The sequence below is a fragment of the Mizuhopecten yessoensis genome, unplaced genomic scaffold (assembly GCF_002113885.1).
Source record: "Mizuhopecten yessoensis strain PY_sf001 unplaced genomic scaffold, ASM211388v2 scaffold11171, whole genome shotgun sequence".
Taxonomy (NCBI): domain Eukaryota; kingdom Metazoa; phylum Mollusca; class Bivalvia; order Pectinida; family Pectinidae; genus Mizuhopecten; species Mizuhopecten yessoensis.
The window spans coordinates 127365-147110 of record NW_018408915.1 but is presented as its reverse complement, the minus strand read 5'-3'; the positions used below and the strand labels follow the sequence as shown (position 1 = coordinate 147110).

Below are 19746 nucleotides of genomic sequence, written 5' to 3'. Positions count from 1 at the left end.
TATTGAGATATACCTGTATGTATTGAGATATACCTGTACATCTTGAGATATACCTGTATGTATTGAGATATACCTGCATGTATTGAGATATACCTGTATGTATTAAGATATACCTGTACATGTTGAGATATACATGTACATCTTGAGATATACCTGTATGTATTGAGATATACCTGTACATCTTGAGATATACCCGTATGTATTGAGATATACCGGTATGTATTGAGATATCCCTGTATGTATTGAGATATAACTGTATGTATTGAGATATACCGGTATGTATTGAGATATCCCTGTATGTATTAAGATATACCTTTATGTATTGAGATATACCTGCATGTATTGAGATCTACCTGTATGTATTAAGATATACCTGTATGTATTGGGATATACCTGTATGCATTGAGATATACCTGTATGCATTGAGATATACCTGTACAGCTTAAGATATACCTGTATGTATTGAGATATACCTGTACATGTTGAGATATACCTGTACATGTTGAGATATACCTGTAAACATAGAGATATACCTGAACATGTTGAGATATACCTGTATGTATTGAGATATACCTGTATGTATTGAGATATACCTGTATGTATTAAGATATACCTGTACATGTTGAGATATACCTGTACATGTTGAGATATACCTGTATGTATTGAGATATACCTGTATGTATTGAGCTATACCTGTATATATTGAGATATACCTGTTCATGTTGAGATATACCTGTATGTATTAAGATATACCTGTACATGTTGAGATATACCGGCATATATTGAGATATACCTGTATGTATGTATTGAGATATACCTGTACATCTTGAGATATACCTGTATGTATTGTGATATAACTGTAAATATAGAGATATACCTGTACGTATTGAGATATACCTGTAAATATAGAGATCTACCTGTATGTATTGAGATATACGTGTACATGTTGAGATATACCTGTATATATTGAGATATATACAGGTATAGCTCAATACATACAGGTATAGCTCAATACATACAGGTATATCTCTATATTCACAGGTATATCTGAATCCATACAGGTATATCTCTATATTTACAGTTATATCACAATACATACAGGTATATCTCAACATGAACAGGTATATCTCAATATATACCTGTATGTATTGAGCTATACCTGTATATATTGAGATATACCTGTATGTATTGATATATACCTGTACGTATTGATATATACCTGTATGTATTGAAATATACCTGTATGTATTGAGATATACCTGTACATCTTGAGATATACCTGTATGTATTGACATATACCTGTAAATATAGAGATATACCTGTATGTATTCAGATATACCTGTAAATATAGAGATCTACCTGTATGTATTGAGATATAGCTGTAAATATAGAGATATACCTGCATGTATTGAGATATACCTTTATGTATTGAGATATACCTGTAAATGTTAAGATATACCTGTATGTATTGAGACATACCTGTACATGTTGAGATATACCTGCATATATTGAGATATACCTGTATGTACTGAGATATACCTGTAAATATAGAGATATACCTGTATGTATTGATATATACCTGTACGTATTGATATATACCTGTATGCATTGAAATATACCTGTATGTATTGAGATATACCTGTAAATGTTGAGATATACCTGTATGTATTGAGATATACCTGTATGTATTACCTGTACATGTTGAGATATACCTGCATATATTGAGATATACCTGTATGTATTGAGATATACCTGCATGTATTGAGATATACCTTTATGTATTGAGATATACATGTACATGTTGAGATATACCTGTTCGTGTTGAGATATACCTGTATGTATTGAGATATACCTGTTCATGTTGAGATATACCTGTATGTATTGAGATATACCTGCATGTATTGGGATATACCTTTATGTATTGAGATATACCTGTATGTATTGAGATATACCTGCATGTATTGAGATATACCTTTATGTATTGAGATATACCTGTACATGTTGAGATATACCTGTATGTATTGAGATATACCTGTTCATGTTGAGATATACTTGTATGAATTGAGATATACCTGTACATGTTGAGATATACCTGTATGTATTGAGATATACCTGCATGTATTGAGATATACCTTTATGTATTGAGATATACATGTACATGTTGAGATATACCTGTTCCTGTTGAGATATACCTGTATGTATTGAGATATACCTGTTCATGTTGAGATATACTTGTATGAATTGAGATATACCTGTACATGTTGAGATATACCTGTATGTATTGAGATATACCTGGACATGTTGAGATATACCTGTATGTATTGAAATATACCTGGACATATTAAAGCATGAATTTGTATGCAACCAATTTGCATTCATACCGGCATGAACATTGAAAAAAATACCGTTCATATATACCTGTATGTATTCAGATATACCTGTAAATATAGAGATATACCTGTATGTATTGAGATATGCCTGTAAATATAGAGATCTACCTGTATGTATTGAGATATACCTGTATGTATTGATATATACCTGTACGCATTGATATATACCTGTATGCATTGAAATATACCTGTATGTATTGAGATATACCTGTACATGTTGAGATATACCTGTATGTATTGAAATATACCTGTACATATTAAAGCATGAATTTGTATGCAACCAATTTGCATTCATACCGGCATGAACATTGAAAAAAATACCGTTCATTCCTTATATGAACAAGCATATTTTTATGTATACAGGTACGTTTTAATATGAACTGGCATATCTCAATATATGCAGGTATATTTGAAAATTTACAGGCATATTTAGGTATTGTCAGCGCAAACAAGAATCCTGGAACAGCTTAACGTAGCCAAAATGTTTGATTCTAGCGGTCGTCTCATGTTAATCGAGACGGGAGGAGAAGTTACAAAATGACGCTGATTGAAGCGTCATAAAGCTATGAACGCAACTCTCCTTGGTAATGCTTATAGAGGAAGTTGCAGTGAAAATGTAAAATATACCTATTTACATAAAAATATATACATGTATGTACATATTACTAATATGAGCTGACTCGTACATCAGTTAAATCACATTACAATTTACCTGTACATATTGCAATTTATGAATAATCAGATGAACTTTCATTCTCATACAAGTAGTCGGTGTAGCAATGCTATCGATTTTACAAAAGATTCTAAAGACGATTAGGCAAGAGCGTCAGTCATACTCAACACAGATATCAACCGACGGTTTAATTTGTAATGCACAACAATCAAATATGGGAACGCACATTCTATTCGAACTAATCTGTGTGGTTTGTCGGCTTGTTAAACCACTTAAATATAACTCGTCTCTGTCAAGAGCACGTAAGAAGTAGGATAGAACATTCCGGTATGGATAGCCATCCATGGATCTCTCCGTTGGGCACAATCCGTGGATAAATTCCAGGAGACAGGGAGTGGTTTCCGCTCCCCGAACACGCAACGGACGATCTGGGTTTATAACTCGAGAGATTTATAACGTCGAACCGATCTTTTACATCTAATGATTTTGTGGCAGTAGGGGTCTCATTATGTACGAACAGACAGAATTCCAGACAATTTGGGTCAGTAAGACTTTATTACTCTGAATAAATGTGTTTCAAATTACAACATTTCCATAAAAGACGTTAGGTTATATGTATATATACAAACAAGAATCATACTCAACACAAATAGTATACATATATAATTGCAGACGTTCGCTGTAATGATTATCCCACGCAACCCAGTAAAACCATCCCCCGTAAACAATATGGCGGACACTTACACCATCGATTCTATTGGATTCGGAAATTAATAGCTTATCGTCTTTTTATAGACCCTATACTGACCGATTTATCAAGCTGAATATTGCCTCTATCTAGGTCCTATCCTTAACCGCGCTATAAACACGACAGGTTATGTTGCGATGGGACAAAGTGAGTTTGTTGCACTGCGGAGCACCAGTCTTGGCGCAGCACTCATCTCTGTGTGTTGATAATATCTACAGTCAAAAAGCATCTGTCACGTCCTGAAATAGCAATCAAAATATGTAAATGTACATAATGCATCGTGCTGCTTGCAACTCAGTCCATCGCCCGTGTATCGTTTAGAATGTCAAGGTCGTTACAAAAAGAATGAGAAATATGCACCATTTGAAATTTCTGTATATATATATATATAAATAAACATCAATCCGCCTGAAGAAGCCCTAGAAGGCAGAAAGGCCTAGCGGACGATTTGAAAAGTTATGTTTTTATTCTATATTTTCCTTCGCAAGGACTTATTTATTTATCATCTATTATATATATATATATATATATATATATATTCGGTCAAAGAACAATAGGGTTGACGCTTTTGAGTTGTTATCTTACAAAAACATGTCGCGTTACATATTTCAATCTAAAATACAAATATTCCAGAATACTATCGCATTTTAAAAAAAGTCGGAGCAATCTGAGTGGATGTATTGACCTTTTGCTCCATATTGAAGCAATAAAATATGCATGCACTATTGGACATCAAACTGTTCATAGTTTTATTTTTGAAAGTTAAACAAAACTGAAATATTTAAAAGTTGTGAAAACATTACACCATCTCAAAATGAATACATAATGGTATTTATGCATATTCCATAAATTAAGCCAAGACTACCTCATAAGAAACAATCTTAACAGCAGTATATATTCTAGAGTTATCTTATTGTTTAAAGTTATACTAAAATGTGATTTGTTCAGATACAGGTACATACTGTCACAATGTATAATTTCACTAAATATATGTTCACTGTCATATAGATGGTTAAAGTTTCGCGTATTGCTGGTTCTATAATTGCTACAAGGACACCGTCATACTTGTCATACAATGGCAGCAGTTTAATGTAATACTAACGCTAATTTCAGCGAGTCGGTGACATGCATGTTATATTAAATACAAATATTGTCTGAGTTAAGTTTTGAATTGAAACGTTTGTCTTTTGGTGAAAAAACATATGGTTGTATGTCTTTCGGTGAGAGCAGACCCAAGGGTTGTTTGTCTGTTGGTGAGAACAGAACTTAAGATTGTTTGACTCTTGGTGAGAACTGACCAAAGGGTTGTTTGTCTATTAATGAAAAAGATCAAAGGGTTGTTAATATGTTGGTGAGAACAGGCCCAAGGGTTGTTTGTCTTTTGGTGAGAACAGATCAAAAGGTTGTTAATATGTTGGTGGGAACAGACCCAAGGGTTGTTTGTCTTTTGATGAGAACAGAACCTAAGATTGTTTGTCTGTTGGTGAGAACTGATCAAAGGGTTGTTTGTCTGTTGGTTAGAACAGAACCAAGGATTGATTGTCTTTTGGTGAGAACAGAACCTAGGATTGTTTGTATTTTGGTGGGAACAGACCCAAGGGTTGTTTGTCTTTTGGGTAGAACAGGCCCAAGGGTTGTATGTATTTTGATGAGAACAGAACCTAAGATTGTTTGTCTGTTGGTGAGAACTGATCAAAGGGTTGTTTTCTGTTGGTTAGAACAGAACCAAGGATTGATTGTCTTTTGGTGAGAACAGAACCTAGGGTTGATTATATTTAATGAGAGCAGAACCTAGGGTTGTTAATCTGTTGGTAAGAACAGAACTTATGGTTGTTTATCTTTTGGTGAGAACAGATCCAAGGATTGTTTGTCTTTTGGTGAGAACAGAACCAAGTGGTGTTTATCTGTTGGTGAGAACAGAACCTAGGGTTGTTTATCTGTTGGTGAGAACAGAACCTAAGGTTGTTTGTCTGATGGTGAGAACAGAACCTAGGGTTGTTTATCTGTTGGTGAGAACAGAACCTAGGGTTGTTTATCTGTTGGTGAGAACAGAACCTAGGGTTGTTTATCTGTTGGTGAGAACAGAACCTAGGGTTGTTTATCTGTTGGTGAGAACAGAACCTAGGGTTGTTTATCTGTTGGTGAGAACAGAACCTAGGGTTGTTTATCTGTTGGTGAGAACAGAACCTAGGGTTGTTTATCTGTTGGTGAGAACAGACCCAAGGGTTGTTTGTCTTTTGGTGAGAACAGGCCCAAGGGTTGTTTGTCTTTTGATTAGAACAGAACCTAAGATTGTTTGTCTGTTGGTGAGAACTGATCAAAGGGTTGTTTGTCTGTTGGTGAGAACAGAACCAAGGGTTGTTTGTATTTTGGTGAGAACAGAACCAATGGTTGTTTGTCTTTTGGTGAGAACAGAACCAAGAGTTTGTCTGATGGTGAGAACAGAACCAAGGATTGTTTGTCTTTTGGTGAGAAGAAAACCTAGGGTTGATTGTCTTTAGGTGAGAACAGAACCAAGGGTTGTTTGTATTTTGTTGAGAACAGAACCAATGGGTGTTTATCTGTTGGTGAGAACAGAACCTAGGGTTGTTTGTCTGATGGTGAGAACAGAACCTAGGGTTGTTTGTATTTTGTTGAGAACAGAACCAATGGGTGTTTATCTGTTGGTGAGAACAGAACCTATGGTTGTTTATCTGTTGGTGAGAACAGAACCTAGGGTTCTTTGTATTTTGGTGAGAACAGAACCAAGGGGTGTTTATCTGTTGGTGAGAAAAGAACCTATGGTTGTTTATCTGTTGGTGAGAACAGAACCTATGGTTGTTTATCTGTTGGTGAGAACAGAACCTAGGGTTGATTGTCTTTTGGTGAGAACAGAACCTAGGGTTGTTATTTGTTGGTGAGAACAGAACCTATGGTTGTTTATCTTTTGGTGAGAACAGAACCTAGAGTTGTTTGTATTTTGGTGATAACAGAACCAAGGAGTGTTTGTCTTTTGGTGAATACAGAACCAAGGATAATTTGTCTCTTGGTGAGAACAGAACCAAGGAATGTTTTTCTTTTTGGTGAGAACAGAACCTAGGGTTGTTTGTCTTTATGTGAGAACAGAACCTAGGATCGTTTGTCTTTTAGTGAAAACAGATCCAAGGATTGCTTGTCTTTTGGTGAAAACAGAACCTAGGGTTGTTTGTCTGATGGTGAGAACAGAACCTAGGGTTGTTAATCTGTTGGTGAGAACAGAACCTAGGGTTGTTTATCTGTTGGTGAGAACAGAACCTAGAGTGGTTTGTATTTTGGTAATAACAGATCCTAGGGTTGTTTGTCTGATGGTGAGAACAGAACTAACGGTTGTTTGTCTTTTGGTGAGGACAGAACCAAGGAGTGTTTGTCTTTTAGTGAGAACAAAACCAAGGATTGTTTGTCTGATGGTGAGAACAGAACCAAGGGTTGTTTGTATTTTGGTAAGAACAGAACCTAGGATTGCTTATCTGTTGGTGAGAACAGAACCAAGGGTTGTTTGTCTGTTGGTGAGAACAGAACCTATGGTTGTGTATCTGTCGGTGAGAACAGAACCTATGGTTGTGTATCTGATGGTGAGAACAGAACCTAGAGTTGTTTGTCTGATAGTGAGAACAGAACCTAGGGTTGTTTATTTGTTGGTGAGAACAGAACCTAGGATTGCTTATCTGTATTTTGGTGAGAACAGAACCTAAGGTTGTTTGTCTGTCGGTGAGAACAGAACCTATGGTTGTGTATCTGTTGGTGAGAACAGAACCTATGGTTGTGTATCTGATGGTGAGAACAGAACCTAGAGTTGTTTGTCTGATAGTGAGAACAGAACCTAGGGTTGTTTATTTGTTGGTGAGAACAGAACCTAGGGTTGTTTATCTGTTGGTGAGAACAGACCTAGGGTTGTTAATCTGTTGGTGAGAAAAGAACCTAGGGTTTTTTATCTGTTGGTGAGAACAGAACCAAAGGTGAGGTATCTTTTAGTGGATACATAATCAATTGTCATGTATCTGCTGATGAAAAATTGTCAAGGGTTGTTTATTTATATGTTGAATTATAACCGAGCGTTGTTTGTCTGTTGGTTATATAACAACCAATGATCGTATGACGCTGGTGAACACAGAACAACAGCTCCTATCAACACATCTTCTTGTCAAAACGAAGACCGGAATTAAATTACATATTGCAGAGGAGGCTATGTTCATATACTGAGTTAATATTGAAATAATGGAATAACACGGACGTTTCTGTACCGTGATCAATACTCGTAAGCATGATGTTCCAAGCATAGTTGGTCGGGATTCTGTAGGTTAGCCACTTAAACCTAGTTTCATATACAGCGTGGCGTAAGCCCGCGTCCGACACTTACTGGAGCCTATGCCAATATTGTGAAGAATTTTCAAACATGAAATCGATTTTGACATTGAAAACAATCCTAGATTTTCTATTTTGTCGAACCAGTGCTATTACAAATGTGCGACACCAGTCTTATCATATTGTTTTTTGATTGGTAATATTTTAGAGATCAAAAGCCTATTACGCAATGGAAGCTGTCAGACCGTTTCAATACGGTAGTGTAGCTTGAACACAGTGCAGTGACGTAAAATCTACATATATGGCTTTAAATCATATCAATCGACTGATAGTGTAATTATGTAGTTAAGTCTTGTAATGTAAGCTTCTAGGTTTGGCAAAATTACGCTCGATAAAGCTGCAAATATATTTTTTTCCGTTTTTTTGGTAACAATAAATTCTGTGATATGCTCACAGTGTTGCGATAGACCGAACGCCATTGGTTGCAGCGTACACATATCTATCTCGTTTATATTCATAAAACAGGATTTAAAACAAAACTGCGCTGCAATAAAGACCAGTTGTGGATGATAACATCTGGTTCATTTCAATCATATAAACAAATCTTGCTTCCCTGCAGTAACATAATTTTCTGCTGTATCAATACGCGCGCGATATGGATAATTTTTGTTTAAAAAGCCTCCGGAAATTTTAGACAAAACTCTTCGCATATACATAGTTGGGCGTTTTTTCTTGATTTTTTTTTTTTTTTTTTTTTTTTTTTTAAAAATGGAACTTTNAAAATGGAACTTCATTTTATTAATATACACAAACCTTGCACTTGATCACATGAGACCAAAAAATGGTGTTCACACTTTGGTTAGTTTGTTGTAAAGGATTTAACGTCCAATTAACAGCTTAGTTCAGTTAAGGACGTGTCTTCATGTGTGTTATGTATGCGTGCATGTGTGTATGTGTGCTGGAGACAGGGTATGTTGGTGTATTTTACCTTCTTGTGATAGTGCAGATCTGATGCCGGCTTTATAGTGCTATCACACTGAAATATCATGCCGATGGCACCCATTAAAGCATTCCGCCCGGTCACATTATACTGACAACGGGTGAACCAGTTGTTGCCATTACTCTAAAGGCCTCAAACGCTAAGCAGGGAATAACACATACCATTATTAAGGACTTTGGTATGTCCCATCGTGGTTACAAAACCCATTGCCTTCCTCACCTGGGCGAAAGTTCAATGTTAAAGTCGAAGGTAAAAGTGAGGTATGGCAAAGCAAGGCGCTAGGACACAACAGGTAGTTATAAGTAGAGAGAACTGTAAGGATCCCAAATATTGCGATGGATGCAGATTTTTTTTATTTTTTTATTTTTTAGGTTCAAATTGTTTTATTCTTTAATTTGGTTGTTTTTGTGTCTCCAAGTAGAGGGCACAAAAGCAAATCCCCAATTTCTCAGGGGGTTCCCACATTAGTCGCCTCGTACGCCGATTGCAGTGGGTAACATCAGTTGTATTCTTTTCTAGATCCTAGACCTGCAGGGATGAATCACACTTTGTTTTTAACCATCTTTCTTAATTCGAAACAGGAAGTCCAATAGCTTTTCGTTGAATTTCAAATATATTTCACTCGTGTTTTAAGCTTATCAGGAAACCATTGAGTATCTACTCTGTATCAGAAATGATAAACACCTCAGTGACGCAGACAAGTGTTTGGATATTGATGTTATCTAAGGGATAGTGAACCCGTGAACCGATTTACATATCTTTGAATCTTTTGTCGTGAATCTTGTATATATACACGATGATGTAAGAAAGAGATTAAGGATCCCTGTCCCACAGCAGTCTGAGGTCTAGGAATCGAGTCCAGGGCCCATATTCATGAAACCGTTCTCATGCTCAAGCCCAGATTCTTTGCTCAAGGCAAATTTCTTGTGTCAGTGATAAATTAATAAAACAAAATATAATTTTGTCAATGGTATATAAAAAATTGGGAAAGACCTTAGGCCGAATACTGTTTTCAATGTTTACACTTGAATTGTTGACCATGTTACGTGATTTAAGGGAGTTACAAGGTAGTTGACTTGAGCACAGGTATCCCAGCTTGAGCATGAGAACGGTTTCATGAATATGGGCCCTGGTCTGGTCACACTGGTTTTTACACTCAGAAATTGTTGTTGATTTTTTTTTCGTTGAATTTATCTCTATCATCTTTCATTAAAGTCCCACAGGGTATGCTTTTCTTTTCAGAACGATTTATCAAACCTATAGTCATGTCGGAAAAGCCAGTCTCCACTGCATAGGTGTAGTTTTTGACAATGGTACGGGGATCCTTAAACTGAACAAATGATAATACGGTGCCAATACGCTTACTTTGGAATTTACGGTATCTGGTAGTTGGCTGTAACACACAGTGCGAAGTAACTGTGTACCTACTTTACGGTGAATATTAATATTATATTTTCGGGAGTGTCATTTTTTGTTATTTTCATTTTTTATTACTTCTTTTCGGAAAAATTCCAATGAATTAACTTAAATAACTTAAATTAAGGGATGTTCGTGACACGGGCTCGACCGGTTAGTGAACTATACATATTTGACCGTATTAAGTGCAACCGGAGGCCAATCAAATCTCTTACACAGACAGTGACGTCAGCCTATTGGGGATGCCGTGACGCTGGCGGCAGATTGCCGAGGAAACAGTTGGTCAGACAACAAAAACCTCGAGATGGCTACAATTCTGTAGTCCTAATTGATAAAGGGAAGATATATATGCATAAAGATATATGTATATGAAAGGTCAGGTTTTGTCAGGCCTTCTATACACCTCGTGGTGTATCGATCTGTCTGAGCCGAGGTGCTAAAGAGGCTCCGGATGAGTCACATTATCCTAGATCTGGTGAACAATTTCACATACCTCTTTACTCTACAAATACCGAACACTGATACACAGGCGCAACTAATCGATATGTTTTCCCCGATTTTGTAAGGTGTAATCATTGCATCAAATCAGTTAGGCCACATTTTATTTCAAACTTACAGTGAAAAGTTTGGTTATAGGTTACAATTGCATTATAAACGACATTTTTCGAAAAATGATATTAAACGTTTATATCAAATTATTGTTCGATCCAGGGAACCTAGCCGAGTTAATGTTCTGTGTAATTAAAACTACCGAGAGAACGATTTACACACCAGTGAACTTTAATTGTTTAGTATGTGGTTTGCTTGCGTTGAAGATGTGTGGGGGGTTTTGGAGGGGGGGGGGGGTTGCAGATTTTTTCCCATTCAAGGGTGACCAAGCGTGCTCATAGCTGGCATCAATTCCGTCAGGCAAGATGCAACGACGAGATTGATCACCTACTTGCCAACGTTCACTTTGGAGAAAAAAAACTCATGAAATGAGGTTAATTACATAGATTGAATTAGTGCCTGTTTATAACGGCACGCGCCGTAGTTACCCCCGCCTACCAGCTTCCCGCCGACTGCTGTTATAGGAATGCGAAAATGTCGACATTAATTATGGTAAATTGCAGGAGCACAGATTTAGGACATATAAGCTCTTTACAATACGAGACAGTGAAATCCGTGTAGACAACATCTGTATAGGTGATGTACGTATGATATTGATCCGAAATAGCTTCACAAACACTGTGTATGTTGCTTTTATGCGCGATTTGCCCAGATTGAGAACACACGTATTGCCGAACTTAGACGTAACATGGTCGCAGTGTATGGCCTCTTAAACAGTTATTGCATTAGAGCGAGTCATTTGACATTTTCCCTCTTTATGCAACCCTCATACTTACTTACTAACATAAATAAATCGAGAGGTATATATTTTCTGCGTACTGAAAATCCGGAAGAAGTAAAATCGTGGATCTGCCATTATCGCAAATATTTATTCCTACACGTTTTAAAATTTTACAATTTATTTTCAATTTTTGCGAATACAAATCTCTTCACTACTTCATAATCGAAAATTCGAGTAACAGTTGCTATACATTGTTAAGTTAATTGCACAGCAGATATATACGCAATGATCTGGTGCAGTCTGTGCATCATATGAACACGATCGCTTTTATTACATATAGGAGATAACCCTTTCGTATTTTAAAATTTGCGGCGATTTATCGAATTATCACGACATAAAACCGCAATTTTCAAAATACAGAAGGGTTATAAATAAATCATTTTAACCAATCGCTTCTAATAGAAATCAATGCTGCTGTGTATATTGGTATTTTTTAACCAATCGCAGAGCAGGGAGAGAAACCTCTTCCTTGAGTCCCCTTCCACCCACATCCTACTATGGTAATCGCCCGATTCGTAAGCCGTGTTGAATCAATTTTACGTTGTACAGAACTAATCATTTTCGTACGTCCCTAAAGATGCTTGAAAGCATGGCAATTAGACCCCCACATTGTTAGAGACAATGTCGGTGAATGCCATTCACATAAGTTCACCAAACCGAGAATGGATTAAACTAGACAAAAATAGACTAATTTAAGATAGGTTCGACACGATTTCTAGAATTTCATCTAGATTACCACTGTTTTATTACACTCTATGGATCCTAGGTAGACACATGAGGCCACAAAAAATTGTCACACGTATACATGTAGGCTGTAGAGAGACAGGTAGGTCAAATTCACACGCACACAAAAAGCGTATACCAAGTCCCTAAATATATACATAGTAGATAAATGTCGTATACCCCGTCACGGTAGATAAATGTCGTATACCCCGTCAAGGTAGATAAATGTCGAATACCCCGTCACGGTATATATGTATACGGCAGATAAATGTCGTATACCCCGTCAAGGTAGATAAATGTCGTATACCCCGTCACGGTATATATGTATACGGCAGATAAATGTTGTATACCCCGTCATGGTATATATACACGGTAGATAAATGTTGTATACCCGTTCACGGTTTATGTACACGGTAGATAAATGTCGTATACCCCGTCACAGTATGTATACATCATAGATAAATGTCGAATACCCCGTCACGGTATATATATACGGTGATAAATGTCGTATACCCCGTCACGGTATATATACATAATAGATAAATGTCGTATACCCCGTCACGGTATTTATATACGGTGATAAATGTCGAATACCCCGTCATGGTATAAATATACGGTGATAAATGTCGAATACCCCGTCACGGTATTTATATACGGTGATAAATGCCGTATACCCAATCACTGTTTATGCCCCGGCCCGGTAAATATACACGGTAGAAAAATGTCGTATACCCCGCCACGGTATTTTAATACGGTGATAAATGTCCAATACCCCGTCACGGGATATATACACGATAGATAAATGTCGAGTACCCCGTCACGGGATATATACACGATAGACAAATGTCGAATACCCCGTGACGGTATTTATATACAGTAGATAAATGTCGTATCCCCCGTCACGGTATTCATATACGGTGATAAATGGCGAATACCCCGTCACGGCATATATACATAATAGATAAATGTCGAGTACCCCGTCACGGGATATATATACGGTGATAAATGTCGAATACCCCGTCACGGTATATATACACGATAGATAAATGTCGAATACCCCGTCACGGTATATATATACGGTAGATAAATGTTGTATACCCCGTCACGGTATATATACTCGGTAGATAAATGTCGTATACCCCGTCACGGTATATATACATGGTAGATAAATGCCGTATACCCAATCACTGTTTATGCCCCGGCCCGGTAAATATACACGGTAGAAAAATGTCGTATACCCCGTAAATGTATATACACCACCCCGGTATATTTACACAGTAGATACATGTCGTATACCCCGTCAGGGTATATATTCGCCGTAGATACATATCATATACCCCGTCAGGGTATATAGTCGCCGTAGATACATGTCGTATACCCCGTCAGGGTATTTATTCGCCGTAGATACATGTCATATACCCCGTCAGGGTATATAGTCGCCGTAGATACATGTCGTATCCCCCGTCAGGGTATATATTCGCCGTAGATACATGTCGTATACCCCGTCAGGATATATTTACACAGTAGATAAATGTCAAATACCCCGCTCTGATATATAAAAGTCATATATTCTGTCCTCATTTCTCTTTTTATAATATATATGATAACCCCTTAATATCGATAATTGGATTAATCAGCACTCGGCCATATACAACAACACCAATTTTCTCTGACGCATACTGCTCTATAATTTACTCTCAAACCCGCACTGATAAAAAATATTGCTGTTATTTAATGTCCTATCGAGGTATCGTGATCAATACTAACTGTTAGCGTACAGCCAGGCTGCTGTCTTCATCACACCACTCGTCACAGACTGGCGCTAAACACCTGCATCATCATCTTAATATTGTGTGAGGCGATGTATCTCGGTTATCAAGCAGACCTGCTATTAATAGCGAATCGTATGGGACCAGCTATATACTGCTCCCACGTCATGGTGCTTCTCTCTTCCTCTCCATAGCGCTATATTAATCACTAACGTAAAAACATTAATTTAGCGATAGTCTATTTTTATTACACTAGAAGTACACCTCATCGTTGGTATCTGTTCCGAACACAGATAGTATTTTTTTATATACATAGATACATATTTTATATCTACACATTAAAGATATTCGTCTTGCAATCAAACAAAAAAAAACGATTTCCACATGACGCCAGCTTATACATGTGTGTAGGAAGATTCTGTTTATGATATGGAGCTCTATTTAATGTAAGGATGGTACTGATAAGTAGTTGCCCCCACTTTAAATATAATGGTAGGTATATACGTCTAAATCGTACATTCAACTGTCACTCAAAACATGAAGGAATTTCTCTTAATCTAGCAATAAGAACACAAACAAAGTGTATACACAAAATTCGTGTCTTTCTTTCAAAATGTTGAATGCCTTTTTATCGTCAATGCTCAACGTTGGTTAATATTTAATGTTCCAGTTCGTTAAAAAACAATTTATCGGTTGTCCTACCTTTTTCGCCGTGATTAGACAACTACCGTTTGTTGTCTCAAAAGTTAATATTTCAATATCTTCATTATCTGTTTATTTGTGTCTTCAGCAATGGGTTTCGTCAGCTTTCCTCGGAATTTTCTTGATAAAGAAACATTGCCGATAGCATTGTTCTTCAAACATTGTTTCTACTTGTCAATAATCAATATTCATTTGCCATCAGTAAGCAACGCAAAGCTGTCGTTAATATTTGTGTGTCGTCAAATATTCATGTTCCTGTATTCAATATACTCAATGTCCTGTTGTCGTCAATATTCGATATTCATTTTTCAAAAATCAATGTTTATTTGTCGTAAATGATCAACATCTATGTGTCATCAATATTAATTCGTCGTCAATTATTAGCATTCATTTGTTGGCAATATTCCATTTACATTTGTTTTCAATAATCTATTTATTTACATTTATCGTAAATAATCCAGATTTATTTGTCGTCAAGAATCAATAATCTTTTGTCGTCAATAACTGATATTCATTGTTGACAATGACCAATATTCGTTTGTCGCCAATAATGAATATCAACTTGTCGTCAATAATTAATATTCATTTGTCGTCATTAATCATTATTATTGTTCGTTTGTCGCCAATAATGAATATCTATTTGTTGTGAATCATTAATATTAATTTGCTGTCAATAACAAATCATTTATTGTCAATAAATAAGTTATTTGTTGCCAATCAACAATCGCTTGTTGTCAATAATCGATATGTATTTGTCGTCCATAATCAATTTTCAATTGTCGAAAATAAACAATGTTAATCTGGCAAATATTACTTGTTGGCAATAATTAATATTCATTACTTGTTATTCTAACACGATTCGTTTGCAACGCGTGTTTTGATTGGATACGGACCATGTTCTAATCTGCGATATCTATCGGTCTCGAGTTCAAACTCAAGTTTCATGTTCTAATCGCCAGTATAGCCACTCAAAACAACGTACTATCCCCTAAATAATCAATATTCACTAGTTGTCAATAATAAATATTCACTAGTTGTCAATAATCAATATTCACTAGTTGTCAATAATCAATATTCACAAGTTGTCAACAATCATTATTCTCATATACATGTATTGTCATTAATCAATATTCTTTTGTTGTCAATAATCAGTCAATAACCATTTTTGACAAATGAATAATGATTATTGACTGATTATTGACAACAAACGAATATTGATTTATAACAACTAAAGAATATTTTCATTAATCAATATCCATCACTTGTTAGTAACAATATTCATTTGTTGTTATTGATCAATGATTATTAGTTGTCATTTATCAATATTCATTAGTTATCAGTATTCAATTGTCACCGATATCTATTGTTCCTTTATTAGTAATTATTGATGCTCCATTTACGTCAAGACAGTAAGCGGCAAATAGCCATTAAAGGTTTGTCGGTAAATAGCCATTAAAGATTTGTCGGTAAATAGCCATTAAAGGTTTGTCGGTAAAAAGCCATTAAAGGTTTGTCGGTAAATAGCCATTAAACGCTTGTCGTTTTTAGTTTGTGTTTCTCTTTTGTCGATAGCTAGTGACTTGCAGGTCTTATCATTTATTTTTATCAAAATTATTAAGATTTTATGTTGGAAAAACATATGCTAAAACATATAATATTACTCTCCACTGATTAACACTAAAACTGCACAGTGTTATGTAAAAATAACAGCACAATATTTGTTAACACCTAAAAGAACACAATATTGGTTAACACCTAAAACTATACGATATTTGTTAACATCAGAAACTACACAATATTGGTTAATACAAAGTGTACCCAAAACTATACAACATATTGGCTAGCATCCAAGACTTCACAATATTGCTAACACAAATATTACACACTAATGATAAACAACTGCATGTACGACTACCTATATCTACGTGTGGTATTTGACCGATATTCACGGTATATAATTATAATACTATCAAATGCAATTTTGAGTTTACTGTCTTATCAACAGTCAGCATATATATATATTCTAAAGACAATGGTGGTCCACCCCTAGTACGACTATTCCGTCTTTGCGTATTGCAGAGTTATCTGCTCTTGTGAGCAGGTATTGTTTGTTATTTCATTTGTTTGTGAGAGTAACGTCATCAATTTTGGAGAAAACGACGTAATTTTTTCACACAAACCAATGACGTAACAATCAATACCTGCTAACAAGAGCAGATAACTCTGCAATAAGCAAAGACGGAATAGGACAATAAGCTGTTCCATTACGGTGTAAAATATATAAACTGACCCCTACGCATTCCGGAAACTCACATACACAACACAATCAAGTTATGTAATCACATGAAACCTAAAAATTACTGTCTACTCTGAAGTGCTCTCATATGCTTTAAAAAGTCAGTTTAAACATATATTTTTTTATAAAATGTGTATTTCGTTAATGTTATTTATTACATACGCCTTTGATAGGGACGTGTAAACTGACAGCGGAGTGGTTTTATCGATAGCGTAACATCTCTTAGACTTCTTCGGGATGATAACGGAATTCATAAACAAGTTTTGAGATTTACTCTATATAACTCGCGTGTTTCGGCCCTATCTGTATGATTTGGTGTCAGCTAGGCTTTGCTCGGAATTGCTAATGAACTCAAGCCTTTCTTAATCTCCCCGAAAAAAAAGTACGCTTGTTTCAAATGCCGCCGTTAACGGGGCCTTGTTAATGGTTATTAGATGGAGAAAACGGTGAGTCCTAGCATACAGATAGAAGACGACGTGGCCCGTGCTGACAATCTGTCTCACACTGCGAGTAATGGAAAAAGGTCGTCAAGCGGGGACATATGGTATTGATGAAAAATTACTAACGAAAACGAGGATCAGAATTCGTTAGGTATCTCTGAATGAAATTACAATTTATTTCATTTAAATTGATGACTGTAAACAAATTCCCCGACAATCTTTAATCACGACAGACAGAAGCAACACGATCGGTAATAATTGGTACGGTCATGTCATAAACATAATCAAATATATGTAATATTATAAGATATTTTCTTAATAAATTTCAAAAGATTGTTATCAGAAAAAGATCAGGCATATGTTTTACTACGTGTTTGAATGTTTACTATCTGTTTACAAAATGCTGACTACCTACCTTGTGTGTATTAGGTGTATATATACGGCCATGATTGGCGTGTTGTCGTACACGAGCAGGGAGGGAACCTCTCGTTCTACATCACCTAAACATCCCAAGCGCCTGCCTGGTTGCAGTGCGCGTGCATTGCTTGCCGGTGTAGGTATGACCGCGCTGCTATGGAACCAGTGTATATGAGTGCGAGGGCCGACCTCCCAACAGTACCTTCCAGTCTGTTCTCTACTTAGTATCGTAATTTTGAAACAGCATCATCTTTGCGGTGCCGTGCTCTCACGTCCATTTTAAAAAATCCTCAGAAAGAAGAAAATCGATGGTTGCACGATGGCAAGCTGCTGATGATGAGGATTCTCGGCTCTGCAGTTTGGGTAGTGGTTAGCCACCAAGCGCCGTCGCGCAGTCAAAGGCGGAAGGAACAAATACACAACGTTAGACCACACTTGTCACCGATTCACCCAAACCAGCTTATTACGTCCAGTTGATTGGCCGCAATTTGTCATAAGTACATATAGCACGGTATGGCTTGCCGCAGCGCAAAAACTCTATCGGAAGAAATCAATTTGCTGATATCAAAATTATTGCATGCACGTCACAAATTTCTTATTACGAGTTTACTTCTAAGCTGTATCGCAGAGAATTTGTCCGGAGTATGGAGCCTCGGCGATAAAAACTGCTGCAGAAGACTCCGGCAAAAACACGAGAACGCAAAACTAGCGTTAGGCGTACTTTGTTTCGATTTTTTTCGGAATCTCAATGGTTGGGATGTGACCCCACCAGACAGACAGCGGTAAAAATAGGATAGTTTATCAAGTCCGAAGACGTCCAGCCTTTTCCAACACAGGCACGCGCAAACTTTTAGTGGCGTTTCCTGTGTTCGTACTATGCACGATTCAATACGAATTACAGCTTGTTTTTAAATCGGTCACGAACAGCTTAGCTTACAATCAGAAATTTCATTTTCTTTTTTTTTTTCGGCCGAAGGGCACAAGCACCGTTAGCTTCGATATCACTAACACTCTAGTTCTGTGTGACTACATTGAGTATCACTTACACTATAGTTATGTATGACTACATTGGGTATCACTTACACTCTAGTTCTGTATGACTACATTGGGTATCACTTACACTCTACTTCTGTGTGACTACATTGAGTATCACTTAAACATTAGTTCTGTATGACTACATTGGGTATCACTTACACTCTAGTTCTGTGTGACTACATTGGGTATCACTTACACTCTAGTTCTGTATGACTACATTGGGTATCACTTACACTTAAGTTCTGTGTGACTACACTGGGTATCACTTACAATCTAGTTTTGTATGACTACATTGAGTATTACCTACACTCTAGTTCTGTATGACCACATTTGGTATCACTTACACTCTAGTTCTGTATGACTACATTGGGTATCACTTACACTCTAGTTCTGTATGACTACATTGGGTATCACTTACACTCTAGTT

General features: G+C 36.5%; 1 protein-coding gene across 1 annotated transcript in view; it reads right to left on the bottom strand.

The window, feature by feature from the left end:
* LOC110467371 (serine/threonine-protein kinase SBK1-like) overlaps positions 1 to 18697 on the bottom strand; it is a 22602-nt gene extending 3905 nt beyond the window's left edge. Inside the window, exon 1 of the mRNA XM_021524485.1 lies at positions 18283 to 18697. The gene's annotated coding sequence lies outside the window, so the exon portion shown is untranslated. The remainder of the gene's footprint in view (positions 1 to 18282) is intronic.
* Between the last annotated feature and the right edge of the window lie 1049 nt (positions 18698 to 19746).